This window comes from Mytilus edulis, chromosome 14 (assembly GCF_963676685.1).
Source record: "Mytilus edulis chromosome 14, xbMytEdul2.2, whole genome shotgun sequence".
In the NCBI taxonomy this organism is placed as follows: Eukaryota; Metazoa; Mollusca; class Bivalvia; order Mytilida; family Mytilidae; genus Mytilus; species Mytilus edulis.
The window spans coordinates 14,188,554-14,199,635 of NC_092357.1; positions in this window are offsets into that span (position 1 = coordinate 14,188,554).

Consider the following 11,082-nt stretch of genomic DNA (forward strand, 5'->3'; position numbering starts at 1 on the left):
CTAACATTTGAATACCTTCACCACAACCAAAATGGCTAAGTGCATTGTGTACCATTATTTTAATACCTTCACCGCAGCCAAAATGGTAGGTTTATTGTATACAACAATTGAATAACTTCACCACAGCCTAGTCTAGTGTCTAGTGTATTATGAACCAATTTTTTTTTATACATTCACTACAGCCAAAGTAGCTAGTGTATTGTGAACCAACATTTTAATACCTTCACTAATTAAAATGACTTTGTGTATACCAACATTTTAATACCTTCACCACAGTCAAAATGACTAAGTGTATTGTTTACCAACATTACAATACCTTCACGATAGTCAACATGGCTAGTGTATTGTGTACCAACATTTGAATACCTTTACCACAGTCAACATGTCTAGTGTATTATGAACCAACATTTTAATACCTTCACCACAGCCAAAATGGCTAGTGTATAGTGTACCAACATTATAATACCTTCACTATTCAAAATGGCTAATGTTTTGTGTACCAACATTTTAATATCTTCACCACAGCAAAAATGGCTTTAGTTTATTGTGTACCAACATTTTAATACCTTCACCACAACCAAAATGGCTAGTGTATTGTGTACCAAAATTTGAATACCTTCACCACAACTTAAATGGCTAGTGTATTGTGTACCAAAATTTTAATATTTTCACCACAACCAAAATGGCTAGTGTATTGTGTACCAACATTTTAATACCTTCACGACATTTAAAATGGCTAATGTATTATGTACCAGAAATAAAATACCTTTACCAGTCAAAATTGCTAGTGTATTGTGTACCAACATTTTAATACGTTCACCACAGCCAGAATGGCTAATGTAATGTGTACCAACATTTTAATACGTTCACCACAGCCAGAATGGCTAATGTAATGTGTACCAACATTTTAATACCTTCACCACAGCCAAAAATGGCTAGTGTAATGTGTATCAACATTTTAATACCTTCACCACAGCCAAAATGGCTAGTGTAATGTGTACCATCATTTAAATACGTTCACCACAGCTACTATTGTCAATGTATTGTGAACCAACAGTTTAATATCTTCACCACAGCCAAAAATGGTCAATGTGTTTAAATATAGGAAAATGTTTGATCGCTACTGAAAATTGACAGTATTTTGGACAGGTGCAGACAGTGAGTAATTAATTATTGTAAAGGCCAACTGCGGACCCTTCAAAGAGCTGTTAATTAGTGTTTTTGGTCCCCATCAGAAACCTCGCTAGTGGTGGTCTTTCGTCATAAATATAAAAATTGTTTTTATTGTCTTTCCATTTATAGAGGAATTTTAGGCTTGATGACATATATTTGATAATCTCCTGTAAATTTATTTGCAACTCTTTTAGTAAGACTCATTTCACTAAAGACATTTGAAATAATAAAAAAGAACATATATGAGAAGATGTGGTAGGATTGCCAATAAATGACGTATAGAAGGTTACCACATGTTATTCTTTAAAGAATGATGACCTTTGATTGTCTTGTCGTTTTGTCGCTGAGTTGCAGTATCTTTGACGTCTTGAATATACCACACATTTGATTAATTACACCAGGGGCGGACATAAGGTTAGGGAGGGTGCAGCCATTTTTTAGGTAAAATTCGATATAGTATTTATGAAGCAATAATGACAACCCTTGTTTTGCAAATTTTGAGGCGCACGCCCACCACTCCCCCTCCTAAAAAAGACTACATGTAACATAGTGTTGTTTCTTAAGTACGGTATGGTATTTAAAGAACACTGTCATTGTTGATCTAGGGAAATCAATTACTTAAAACAAATTAACGTGAACAATTTCACCTGAATGTAATTTGATACTATAGTACGTTTTAAACAATTCACGGTACATAAATCCTTTATAATATCAATTAGTAACATTGTTTAATTATAAATATTAAAATTTTAAAATAACCTTTCGTTCATTCTTATTTTCCAAACTTGTTAGTTTGCCGAAAAGGAGTTTATAACCAAAGTCAATACATGATATATAGAGTGCTGTGTGTCATTGATAAAAAGGGAAAACTTTTAAAATTGTGATTTCTAAAGTGTTACTGTGTGTGACAGTGAATGCAACTACACGTTCACCAATCCACCAGCATGGCCATTCAAACATGATGATGAAAAATAACAGATAGAATTCAAACGACATAGGAACTCTATAGAAAATGTGTACGACTAAACAGGATTTTCCAAAACGTGATTTTATTGTGATATTAAAAGAGAATAAAAAAAATCCGTATCCCCACAAGAAGCATGCATGTGCAGAAGAAACTACATCTTCTTGTGGAAGCAACTTCTTGCCAAAGCTGCCACCAAAGAAAAAATACATCATGACTATGGACAGATCGGAGTGCGCAAGACCAAAAGATAAACCGTTCCTCTTTATGCAAAAACATCATAAAGTAACATTTGGAAACATGGATTCAAGGTCACCGTTTATGGCCAATATAAAATATCCGGTTCTGTCCAGCCATCCAAAATTTGGGTCAAATCACATGGTTTTAGAAGAAAAATCGCCATTCGAAATTTATGGCACGGATAAACCGACGAAAGAACACATCAGAGAACACGAAGAACGTGTTCAAGAACGTGTTCTCGGTGTGCTTGACTTCCACTCTCCTGCTCTTAAAGATGATTGGAAACTTTCATTTAAAGGTGATTCCATTTCAAGAGGTATAAATGCAAACTGGCACGGTAGATTTGTAGACGCATTAAAATTGAGTCAACATGGTGATGATGTTAAAAAAGACTCAAAAGTAAAATTTGGCGGGAATCCATCCTATGCACCAGGAAAGGCAGAAGTTCGCTTTGCTGAAAAGTCGTACAATGAAAAATATGTGTACACGCCAAGAGCTAGCGGTCATTATATTGAAAGGTCATTTAACCCTAGAACTCAGATACAGACGAAAAATAGAACGTCGGACAGAAAATATGTCGAAAATTCTTTCAACCCGCATTATCACAATAGGAAACCTCATTTTACAATGAAAGATCAGGGCTATTATGATAAAGTTGTATTTGATCCAAGCGAAAAATTTAACGTCCGGTACCTTCCCCCTATCAAACGGACAGGAAAATATGCAGATGTGGCGTCTAAAGTGCAGTCGTTTGCAAATATGGACCACGAACCTGGCGGTGGTTCTAAAATATACCCTACATATGAAGTAAAATGGAATACAGACGTAAAGGCTAGATCTTTATCACACTTTGAAAATAAAAGATTTCTTAAAACCGAAACGGGAAGTTTAGAAATCAGTGACTCCTTTAGTCAAGCAACTGACAAACAATCGCAACTAGATCTTGATTCATTTATGAATGCAGATATGGAAAACGCATTTTCAAGTGTGCAAAGTGTTCAGGGAAATCAAAGCACTGCTGATGCTAATAGCATTGACCTATCTATAGCGAATTCTCAACGTGAAACGCTTTCAATTAGCAGTCCACGTTTATCAACTAAAACAAACAACAATTACAAACGAAGTAGTATTTATTCTTCAAAAAGTAGAAGTTCCCGTGTCACTTCTCAAGTTCCTAAACTTCATGATATTCAAAGTCGAGGTAATAGTCACCTCGGAAGTAAAGTGTTAGCATCTCACGTTAATGTTTCCGATGGCAACCTGTCAATCGACGGTAGTCAGACAAACACACAAACTCAAGATGCAAGCCTATCCAAAAATGATGACATGAACAATATAAGTTCACATGTAGAAGAAGCTAGTGAAAACTGGACAAATGACCATAATGATAATAATCCATCACACGGGAATGCATACGATGACGTGAAAACTGAATCCGATGACGTTAAAACTGAATCTGATGTCGCTTCTTTACCAAAATTTCAAATATTCCAAGGAACCAGTTATTCTAACACTAGTTCAATGAATTCTAGATCTCCGATTTCAAGATGTCAAAAACAGAAAACTTCTGAATCACAAAATTCTGCGACTACAACAAATTATAGAACAAAACCGTTCAATATGACATCCAATGGGTTCACAAAGAAACCTGCTGCAAGACGGAATTTTACTACTAAAAGGGAACACATTAAAGTTACTGAAAGTATATAGAAAGTTAACCACTTTCGATCAAACAAACCAAGGAGTATTATGCAAATATATGTTCAAAAAAATGAATACATGTGTTCATAAAATAAAATATAGATGCATTAAACATAAATAATTGTTCATAAGACAAATAATTGTTCTTAAAATGTATTATATATGTTCATAAATAGTTTCCCTTTATAAATATTCCTTGCTTGTTCGAACCTTGAACCCTGGTCAAAAGTTTCTTGTTCGTTCCGACGTAAAATGATAACGATACATAAAGTACATTTTCCGTTTGATTTTTTTCTCATCAAACGACAACCACTGAATAACATGCAGGCACATACATACAGAGTGTGGCGGGTTTAAACATGTTAGCGGGATCCGAACCCTCCCCTAAGCTGGGACAGTGGTGTAACGTACAGTACAACATAAGAATGAACTATAAAAATAAGTTTAAAAATACTTAACTTATCAGATGGATACAAATACAAATACTGCACAGAGTGGACGTGTCCGGGTACATGTAAATATGGCACGCCGTTTTTATATTTATTCAAATTTGAAGATATCTTATTTATTTAACAAGATATCTTATTAAGTATTAAGATATCTTTAATTTTTATAAGATATCTTATTAAGTATTAAGATATCTTTAATTTTTATAAGATATCTTATTTAATTTGAAAGTAAATAAGATATCTCTATTAGTTTATAAGATATCTCTATTAGTTTATAAGATATCTCTATAAGTTAATAAGATATCTCTATTAATTAATAAGATATCTTATAAAGTATATAAGATATCTTACTTCTTTATAAAGATATCTTTAAAAATACATACTTTATAAGATATCTTATTAATTGATAGAGATATCTTATAAACTAATAGATATATCTTATTAATTAATAGAGATATCTTATAAACTAATAGAGATATCTTATTAATTAATAGAGATATCTTATAAACTAATAGAGATATCTTATTAACTTATGGAGATATCTTATTAAGTAAATAAGATATCTCTATTATTAACTATATAAAAGATATCTTATAAATTAATAGAGATATCTTATATTTTAAATAAGATATCTTATATATTTAATAAGATATCTTATATATTTAATAAGATATCTTTATAAACATTTTAATAAGATATCTCAATTAATATATAAGATATCTCATTTAGTTATTTAGATATCTCAATTGGTTTATAAGATATCTTATTTAACTAAATAAGATATCTCGAAATTGAATAAATATAATAACGGCGTGCCATATGTATATCCCACAAAAAAGTACAAATCTGAGAGTACTCGCAGGTACTAGCAGCTAGTTCAAAGCCACTAACAACTAATAAAAAAAATCATGCATTTAAGGCTAAATTATCAATCAGTACACATCCAACATCCAATGGATTTAGTGTAAAGACGTCACAAACAGTCAGAGAAAAACATGACCTTGTGCAATGAAGCGTTAAGATACAGGTATCGAAATATTGTAGATCCATGAATGTGTAAATGTTTATAACAATACTATTTAGTTTGCTTTTAATTTACTGATAACAAAATCAATAGTAATACCAATAAAAATTATATTCAATGATCTTATTACTGTGTTGAATTGGTAACCTTTTAGAATAAGTTTATTTAAAGGATCGATTTAAGTTTCCCGGATCGTTTCTAAATTTCCGGGCAAGGTAAACAACATTTCCGTAACAACGAGGATGTTTCCCGTTTGAAATAAGAATTCTACAGATACAACTAAATTTCAAAACCAAATCTTTATATTTATGGAAGAATTTAGTAAAGGTTTTAAGTAATTTGTGATTATGAAATCCCTGGAATATGATTTATCTGTAATGTAAACAAATATTTATGCTTATGTGTATATCAAGTATGGAATGACCACCACAAAGGAACATATATAGAATCATACAAATAGTACATACATGCAGGTTCTCAGATATACCATCTCCCATTTTTGAAATAAAAATCATAGATTCATCATAGATACAAGGATTAAAAATTTGTATTTTCGACAGACGCGTGTTTCGTCTACAAAAGACTCACCATAGAAACTCCATTAAAAAAAGTTAAAACAGTCAGATAAAGTATGAAGTAACAAGTTGAAGACCATTGAGACCAAAAATTCCTGACAGAAGTTTTGCCCAATACAGTTTAAATAAATTACTTCGAATTCATGTAGAAAGGTGTGATTATGGACTCAACGTGCTCGTTTCCTAGCTTATTTTGAGTTTTTGCTGCGGACCAAAATCAAAGTTGGTTGATACAAATCAGAATTAAGAAACTGAATGGGTCTATCAATGCCCATGCTACGTCAAAATCTTTAAAGACCCAAAGGTTGCAAAACACTTATCCTACCTCCAGGACAAATATGTTATTGCCCCGTAGATAAAGCCCCAAACAACATCGTCTTTGTGTGTAAAACTCATTACATTATCTACTTGATTAACGAAGTAGGTATTGACCCCTCACGACACTTACCAAAGAGGAAATACTGGATAATCATAGGTCTGTTCTATGTTCCTTTGTAATTTCAACCAAAGATGAGGAACTGGATCTCTCATCACTGTATTGGATACCAATAAAATTGAGAATGGAAATGGGGAATGGGTCAAAGAGACAACAACCCGACCAAATAAAAAACAACAGCAGAGGGTCACCAACAGGTCTTCAATGTAGCGAGAAATTCCCGCACCCGGAGGCGTCCTTCAGCTGGCCCCTAAACAAATATATACTAGTCCAGTGATAATGAACGCCATACTAATTTCCAAATTAGAAACTAAAATTAAAATAATACAAGACTAACAAAGGCCAGAGGCTCCTGACTTGGGACAGGCGCAAAAATGCGGCGGGGTTAAACATGTTTGTGAGATCTCAACCCTCCCCCTATACCTCTAACCAATGTAGTAAAGTAAACGCATAACAATACGCACATTAAAATTCAGTTCAAGAGAAATCCGAGTCTGATGTCAGAAGATGTAACCAAAGAAAATAAACAAAATGACAATAATACATAAATAACAACAGACTACTAGTAGTTAACTGACATGCCAGCTCCAGACTTCAATTAAACTGACTGAAAGATTATGATTTCATCATATGAACATCAGGCACAATCCTTCCCGTTAGGGGTTTAGTATCATACCATCATAACATATATGAGAAGAACATAACCCGTGTCAAACTACATAAGTGTTCTTACAAACAACGGTATATTGCTGGGTCTTCTAAGTGCTCCGCGAAACCTCTTTCTAAATTATGAACATCTATTTTATCAGCAATCAAAGACGGGCAACAAAGTTATTGTGAAACTGCCTATTCTAGAGGTGGCGTGAATCAGATGTGGATACTTAAAAATTCCAAAGATCTTTTAGAGTACAAACAATCTAACTCTTTTTCATCTTGCAATAGTATTAAACTTTTGACTTTTCTACACTTTACACAAGTATTCCACATTCCAAACTAAAAGACAAATTGAAAAAGTTGGTATTGCTTTGTTCCATAAAGAGGAATGGCCAACGTAGATACAGGTATCTTGTCTTAGGAAGGGACAAATCCTACTTTGTAAAGGATCACTCTGATTCAAACAAAAAATTTTCTGAAACTGGCATTATCAAGATGCTTGATTTTTTCATTGACAACATATTTGTTACGTTTGGAGGACGTGTTTTTCAACAGGCTGTCGGCATTCCAATGGGAACCAATTGCGCTCCTCTTCTTGTCGACTTGTTTCTTTATTATTATGAGGCTGATTTCATACAGGAACTTCTTAGGAAGAAAGATAAGAAGTTAGTAATATCCTTTAACTCTACTTTCCGCTATATAGATGACGTTCTTTTACTAAATAGTTCAAAATTTGGTGACTATGTTGAACGCATCTATCCCATCGATCTAGAGATAAAGGATACAACAGATACAGTTAAGTCGGCCTCATATCTTGACTTACATCTAGAAAATCGACAATGAGGGTCGGTTAAAAACAAAACTTTACGACAAAAGAGATGATTTCAGCTTTCCAATTGTGAACTTTCCATTTATAAGTAGCAACATTCCAGCAGCACCTGCATACGGGGTATATATCTCCCAATTGCATTTCTTATCATGATTTTCTTGATAGAGGGTTGCTGCTCACAAGGAAGCTATTAAAACAAGAGTTATAAATGGTGAAGTTGAAATCATCCCTTCGTAAATTTTACGAACACCATCACGATTTGGTTGGCCGTTATGGAAAACCCGTTTCACAAATGATATCGGATATGTTCCTTTATACGTCGTAACTACAATTCCCTTCCATTTCATGAATGTGACCTACCGAATTAGACTATTTACCGGATTTGTTATAACATAAGCAACACGACGGGTGCCACATGTGGAGCAGGATCTGCTTACCCTTCCGGAGCAGCCCTGAGATCACCCCTATAGTTCTTGATGGGGTTCGTGTTGCTTATTCTTTAGTTTTCTATGTTGTGTCCTGTGTTCTATTGTTTGTCTATTTGTCTTCTTTCATTTTTAGCCAGGCGTTGTCAGTTTATTTTCGATTAATGAGTGTGACTCCCTCTGGTAGCTTTCGTCCCTCTTTTAAGGAACATGTTTTATCAGAAACATTTGGTTATCCATTCAATTAGTGTCTCATTCCTTACAGTCTGAATTTTAATGTGCGTATTGTTATGCGTTTACTTTTCTACATTGGCTAGAGGTATAGGGGGAGGGTTGAGATCTCACAAACATGTTTAACCCCGCCGCATTTTTGCGCCTGTCCCAAGTCAGGAGCCTCTGGCCTTTGTTAGTCTTGTATTATTTTAATTTTAGTTTCTCGTGTACAATTTGGAAATTAGTATGGCGTTCATTATCACTGAACTAGTATATATTTGTTTAGGGGCCAGCTGAAGGACGCCTCCGGGTGCGGGAATTTTTCGCTACATTGAAGACCTGTTGGTGACCTTCTGCTGTTGTTTTTTTCTATGGTCGGGTTGTTGTCTCTTTGGCACATTCCCCATTTCCATTCTCAATTTTATTGATCATTAAAACTTAATATTAAATAAACCACGTACAGGTTATGTGTCATTGAGCAGCACAGCTAAACATAGAACCTATGGGAAAACATACATGTAGAACTATCCACACTGATCTGTGTCCACACTTGTTGTTAAAAGAAACAACTTATTAACCATGTTCAATGTGATGTCTCTAGGACTTTTTTAACATATCCGTGTATATATACTAGTAGATATGTTTGTCTCTAAAAAAAAGTATATATACCTTTAGCTTGTTACATTACGTCATGGTGTGGTTTTTTTTAAACAATTGCATGAGACTATATAGAAGGAGAAGAAGATTGTATTTCCAATTACATGGGCCCCATAGGGCATAAACATTAAACCATCAATAATTTTCGTATACAATACAAACAATAAGATAGAAAAAACTATTGAGAACAAAGTTCTTAAAGTAAAATGTAGATTAAGAACCTATTTTGAATATCTAATGCATTATAAGGGAGCTACCATTTGATTTTTAGGGGGGGGGCTAGGATGAAATTTGAAAAAAATAGGCAGGACAGGAGTTTTGAGTAAAAAAAAAGGCAGGATGAGATACTTTGCAAAAAAAAAGGCAGGATGACAATTTAGGTAAAAAAAAGTCAGGATAAACTAATAAAAAAAAAGGCAGGACCGAATAGAGTGAAAAATAAAAAGGCAGGACAGAGATTACAACTGAAAAAAAATGCAGGACAAAATTTTTCATCTTAGCAGTAATAGCTGGTTCATCCAAATCAAGAAAATATGTTTGAAATATGACATTTTGGACTGTCAGGATTTTTTAAATAACCCTTTAGGAAAATTACAATGGAAAAGTTTAATCACCAAAAAAATACATACCTATTGGAATGACAAAATTAATAAAGAATCAGAGAAATACTCCAGCTTAAAATACATATCTGGTGAATATATGGCAAAAAGAATACATCCAATTCTTACAACAAATACATCAAATTGTAGAGACATAATCAAATTACCCATTAGGACCAGATTTGCAACTGGCAATTACATCTTACAGACAAATAGAGCAAAATTTAATCAAAATGATGTATCTGCCGTCTGCAGAGTTTGCGGTAAAGAGGATGAAACTATTTCACATTTTCTGATTTCATGTACACCTTTAGAAGCTGAAAGAATGTCTCTCTTGAAATCTCTCCGAGAACAATATATCAAAGTGCTAGAACTACTAAACATTAATATGCATGATATAGATGTAGACTTCATCCATGTTATTATCAATCCATATCATCTAGTAAATTATTGTGGTACCTCTCTAACCAGTGAACTTTGTGCTTTTATTAACATCCATATAGAGCCTGCTTGTAGAACATTAATATATAAGCTTCATTTACACAGATACAAACTTTTAAATTCAGATCAGAAAAGATCTAGAAAAAATAATCTAAGATCATAGCCCTATTTAATGAAAAAAAAAAAAAAAAAAAAAGTTGTGTGTGGACTGCAAATCCCATATTTTCTATTAAGGACTCATTTTTAGATTTTATAGATGAGAACGTGTGTGATTTGTGTGTAAAGATATACCGACATTTGTAAATAGTGTACATCGTTATATATATTCTATTGGTGATTGGATATTGTAATTCACTACTGTATGACATTCTATTGGTGAAGGGATATATTGACTTCATACTGAAGGTGTGCCTATATTGGCAGAAAATATACAGATACAGATACTTAGCCATATATTTTATATTATATCATGTTATATTGTGTAATGTTTATCAAATTTACACATTTTTTTCAAATATAAAACGATTAAGAAAACTACTGGCCTAAGGTTTATCTTATGTACAAATTAATGAACGGACAGCATATTTTTTTAGGTACAGGTAAACTAATACACCTTATCACTATTTGTCCGCCATTACTGGACATCACACAAGTTCCCGTAAAATTTTGACGTCATAATAGAAAATATCTGACGCCACAATG